This window comes from Electrophorus electricus, chromosome 5 (assembly GCF_041902795.1).
Source record: "Electrophorus electricus isolate QZ-2024a chromosome 5, ASM4190279v1, whole genome shotgun sequence".
Lineage (NCBI taxonomy): Eukaryota > Metazoa > Chordata > Actinopteri > Gymnotiformes > Gymnotidae > Electrophorus > Electrophorus electricus.
Genome location: NC_137501.1, coordinates 12835370 through 12841369, shown reverse-complemented (window position 1 = coordinate 12841369; position 6000 = coordinate 12835370).

The following is a 6000-nucleotide window of genomic DNA, read 5'->3' as shown; positions in this document are numbered from 1 at the left end:
AGTTTATACACTTAAACTCATTTTGTCATTCAGTTAACATCTGAGAATTCAGTACCTACTCTGAAAATAAAGCTACCTGATATGAAAGCTGTGCCATTACTAGAGACAGTATTGTAAGTCTCAAAGTAGCCACGCCACCTTGTAGTCTAAAGGAAAGAATTTATGGTGCAGGTGTGGTGTTCTCCAGTCAGAAGGGAATCTCTGGAGCAGAAGTGGAGAGGAGAGTCAGACGAGGAGACAACGTCACTGTCTACTCAGACTGTGTTTGGAAGACCGGACAGAGGATGTTCTGGTTTAGAAACTGTTCACATGAGCATCCTCTCAATATATCAGCACTGGGTCCCACATCTACTGGTCTTCCACGTTACTCTATTGAATGGAATCAGTCCAATATAACTTACGATCTACTGGTTAGGAACGTCACCGAATCAGACCTGGGTCTGTACTATTGTGCTGCACGTGAGAAATGTATTACAAGAGATGAAACTGGAGCTACGAGCTATAATTATTTTTACCACTATGGGAAGAAAAGCACTCGACTGTCTCTTGTTGGTGAGATCATTCATCCTGACCACCTGCTGAACAGTGTTTTTGTTTTTTTAAACAATGACTTTCCCTGACCTACTGGTGCACAGTGTTACTGTATTTTATTTTATAAGACTGGCAGAAAGAACTTTATTGATCCTGGGAGAAATTAAAGCAAGGACAATAAGATATACATATATAGACTTCTATAGAGAGAGATTGTCATGATACGGCCCCTCCTCCCAGACACCTTTGTGTGTATGTGTGTGTGTGGTGTTCGTTTGTAGGGCTACGCCCTCACCGTGTCTCACACCTGTTTCTTGTTCTCCGTTGTCACTGTGCGTGTATTTAAGGTCTTGTCTAATCGTTAGTGTTTGTCGATGTTTAACCCTGATAGCCAGCGAGCTACGTTGTCTTTGTTCTGTGTTAATAAACGTATGTTTCTGTGTGACGCAACTCGTCCTCGCATGCTGCTCTGCCTCCTCGCGTTACAGAGATACAAAACAATTGTTAGTAATGTAAGTTCTGCCTAACTAAAAGCTCTATTTTACCCTGACACTCTTGGTTCACCCTTCCTGCATTAAAACAGTTTCACTTCCTCTTTGATTTCAGACACGGATGTCCCTGGTGCTGAGCTCACCCCCACCTCCACCTCCACCCCCACCCCTCCTGTATCAGACTGTGGTGTCTACAGGAAGCTGCTGTTCACTGTGTGTCCTGTGTGTGTTCTCCTCTCCTCTCTCGTCTCCTCCACCTGTGTCTACTGCTTCTGTCGCAAGAGAAATTCAGGTACTCATTCAGTCTCCATTTTTGTGTGTTTGTGTTTTACTGACACCATTTTAGTTCACACTTTTTTTTTCAATTTTCAAAAACATTAATATTTTAGAAATTTAATATCTTTTCTTGTATTACTATATAGTTGTCATTTCTTCTGGTCAAGTGTAATGGCTATGCATTCAGTAATTATTAACATAAGCATTTTTTCCACAATTACCAAGGCCATGTCAGGCTGTTCTGGACTCCTGAGTCTGGTTAAGGTTTCTTTTTCCACAAGTGTCATTCTGGAGATCAGGGCTGAGAAGGATATGTGAAAACGGCGATGTGAAAATGTTTGGGCTAGTTTTATGTCAGTTTCATGTGTGCAAAATATCACAAAATATTCAAATGGCAAACGTTAATGAAGAGAGAAACATGATGAGTCTTACCTCTGTGCAGAGCCAGTCGGCAAACACATAATTAAGACTTCTCAGCTGAATGATTCTGCAGCTCTGAGCACAGTTAGGTAACCATGCCCAGGAAACTGTGCTGAGCGCAGTTAGATAACCATGCCCAGGAAACTGTGCTGAGCGCAGTTAGATAACCATGCCCAGGAAACTGTGCTGAGCGCAGTTAGATAACCATGCCCAGGAAACTGTGCTGAGCACGGTTTGTAAGCGTTCCATTCTGAACGTGTTCGTGTGTAAATGCGACTGGAACAGTTACAGTCCTTATTCAGAACCGTTCAGACCTGCAGTGCTAAAGAGGTTGGAGCTGACTTGGACCTTTTTATTGTAAAATCCATTTTTTTGTACATTTTTGTAGCTGTAATTTCATCCCTGGACTTTGTGCTGTGTGGTTATCCCAGTGCTTCAGGCTGGATCTGTAATGTTATTGTGTGATTATTATTATTGTGCTGATTACAGAAGCAGAAATTGAACAGAGGTGTAAAAACAAATCACAGATCCAGAAACACTCCAACACTGATGAGGTACTGTGAAACATACTTGTACACAAACACACACTCACAGTATTGTTTTTTAACCATTTGACTGTAACAGTGAAATGTTAAATGTAAAAATGTAAAATTGTCAAATCCAGATGCTTTTAAACTCACAGCAGGCTGGAGGAGGTGACGTTTGTTACGCCTCCCTGGACAACCTCAGTGTTGGAAAGAAACGCCCCAAGAAGACGAGACTTCAGAACTCTGATTTCAGTACTTATTCTGAGGTCAGAACTGGTTGAGTGTAAAACTGCTGAGGAAGATCTTTCCAGGAAGCAGAGTAAGATGACAAATCAGGTTTATGGTCACATCACCCTTACACATGAGGAAGATGAGTGAAAAGTTGAAGTGCTTACTCCCGTGTCTAGTGATAGCTTATGTTATCGACTTCTGTGTCTCGACGTCTGAACTGTTTTTTTATTGTTGAATATCAATAAGGTGACGTGCAGCTGGGCTTCACTGTGATACATATGATTGTATTTTGATTAAAAAAAAAAAAAAAGAACCTTCTACTACTTTAACAATGTAGATTAATATATGATCTAAAATCTAAATTTAAACTTTGTTTACGTGTCTTTCTCTAATATAAGTTTACCAACCAGACCTGATATATGTAAAATGTTGATATGCTGTATGTTCTAAATAGCATATTTCATATGTAAAATGAGGTTAATTTTACCTCTATATAATATTTGCGATGAATGGAAAATGAATAATAAACTGGACTTACTGCATTTAGAATGACTTTAATACTGGTAAGCGTAACGATGAGCGGTAAGGAGGCGGACGCAAGTGCGGAGAAGAGCGAGATTTATTAGGGGCAAATCCAGAGTCGTAGTCATTATAGCAGTCCAGGGTCATAGAGCCAACACGGAGATTACGGGGATACATTACAAACAAACAAAAACACACAAAGGTAAACAGGGGAAGCAGGATATAACAGAGGCTAGGAAACACGAAGGCTAGGATAACAAAACAGGCTAACAAATAAAGGCTCTGAAAAAGATGAGCTTTCAAAGGTCCAAACATTAAACCAAACACAATGAACCTAACACAAATGCAACCATCAAATAAACATAATGAACATAACACATAAACGCACAGATTCAAATGAACATGCAATGAACAGCAAACACACAGGGCTCAAGAAAGGGTTTAAATAAATTAACTTAACAAAACTAGAAATGAGGGACAGGTGTAAGCAATCAAACGAAAAATGAAACTATGGCATGGAACTAAAATATACAAGACAGGGAAAACATGGAAACTGGGAGGGAGCAATCGTGACAGTAAGATTTTACAAACATAGCCTGAGAATCACAACAGTGATGTGGCTAGTGCCCTGCATTACTGGGTGAGCTATTACAGGACCTGTTTAACTGACTATATGATTTCATCTAGAAGGAAATAGCTATAGATTTACAAAGCTTTTAAAATGTAATCAAATATACGGAAAAATAGGCCAATGTAAATACAATGACCTGATGAATATTAAATTAACATGATGATTTTGATGTCTGTGGAATTAGTAGAAAAATCTATTATTATCCAATCCTTCCAAAAGTCTGGATCTGATTCCCAACAGCCAGGAACAGCAGAAAGGTTACTTCCTTTCTTCACATGACCTCATCTCTATAAACTATTACAGGCTGTCTGCAGTAACAACCCTCCTTATCGCCCCCTGTGGGTGGCCGTGTGTAAACGTGGTTATGTCTGTGATGTCACAGATTTCAAAACATCTGTTTGCAGTTCAGTTTCAATATATGATCTGTGTGGACTGTGAATTGAAAGGTTAAGTGTTTACAGAATTCATCCAACTCACTTATTTCAGTATGTAAAGAATTACATTTTCTTAAAGTTGCACACTATGTTTTTAAAGACTTGTCCCAGAATGGTTACATCCTCAGTGATTCGACAGAAAAGCGTTCCCTAGGAGATCATGAGTTTTATCCCTGATGATGCCACAGTCATCTGTGGATGGGAGCCTAAGAGAGCAAATTGACTCTCAGTGAGGGAAGGCTGGCATTTGTCCTCTCCCCTGTCAATCACAGTGACACTGGCCAATTAGAGCTACCCCCTCATGTTAAGAACACGCTTCCACTGTTTCAGAGTTCAGTGGCTGCCTGTGTTACACCACTCCCTGTTCATGCCAGGCCTGGCTTTGCCCATAGTGATCTTAGGCTTAATAATTCAATAATACTAATCAGTTAAAGTCCTGTCTGCTTCTACTAGATACTTCACCTGGGGGTAGTCTGTTTGAGCAGCAGTCATCTGGATCAGAGCATCTCCAGAACAGCAGATCTCATGAGGTTCCCAGTATGCAGTGATTAGTACCTACTAAAACTGGTCTAAAGAGGAACTACCAGTGAACTGGTGACAGGGTCCTTGGTGCCCAAGGCTCACTGGTGTGGAGTGAAGGCCCATCTGGTCTGAACCCACAGAAGAGCTACTGTAGCACACATTGATGAAAACATTCATATTCACTGTGATAGAAAAGTGTCAGAACACACAGTGCATCACAGATTACTTTAATCAGTGTTAGCTGTCAGTCATTGTTAGTCTTAGTGTGCATTGTTCATTGGTTATGCCTGTTGTTCAAGTTTCTGTGTTTATCATTTACATCATGCTGCACTGGACTGTTATATCTGAGCACCGTTAACGTTTATTGGTTCAGAGGATGATCTCTATGTGAATGAACTCTGTGTATAGTGGGTGGAGATTTTAGTGGTTGACAGGCCTGATTTGGTGGTGGTGGTGGTGGGGGGGGGGGGGGGGTCTTAGGGCTTTTCTCATAAGTACTCAGATTTCAGATCTTAAATGTAAAATAGTTCACAACAATTGAGACTCATTTCATGCAACCTTGCAAACAGCAAACAAACAGGAAGCTCAGCAGGAAACCCTCAGCTCAGACCACTTCCACAGCACAGATCAGCTTATAACCTGCTTTTAAATCACATTTTGTACTGTTTGAAGTGGTGAAAGGTTCATATCCATCAGATCCACCCAGTCATCTCTCTGCCCTGTTCAGCTACACTACCACTCTGCTATGAGACTCTCATGGCTCAGTACAGTTGCGTTTGATTGGATAAAACAGGGAGCGTGGGCGTGGCCTCTTGCCACCCTGAGAATTTGGTTCCGTCTGTGAAACAGGCGTCCAAACTTGCACCTTCAGCTCCCTCACTACGAAACACCGATGAGTCAGTGAGATGGACTCCGTGTGTAAAGATTATGTTACAGACAAGTGACGTTGGCCTGATTGAACTGATCCTAATCAGGCATAAAAGAGCTTGTACTCTCTTTAATTTCCTGGTGTTGTGTTCAATTATTAATTTTAAGGCTATTTCATTAGCTGCTATAAATGATTCTTTAACAAAGTTCAAAGCAATATAAAAGGTGTGTAGTGATGTGAGTGACAAAAGGCTCCATGAAACCTGTTTTATGAAGAGAGAATAAAATTCACACTTCTTTTGACAGGTATTCATAGACAGTGTAACAGTAACCAATAGATTATATGCAGTTTGTTTGTGTAAATCTTGCTTGAAGCCCCTTTAATTAAGACTACCCTTTCTCAGTGCCTGGATAACCTTAAACTTGTCGGCCAGTCTTCTGCATACAGAGCCATCATGACAGTTCCTGTCCAGCAGAGAAATTTTCCACTGATGAATTCCACTAAACCACAGAGTTCAACGAGACCCACTACAGAGAAAAACGTTCCA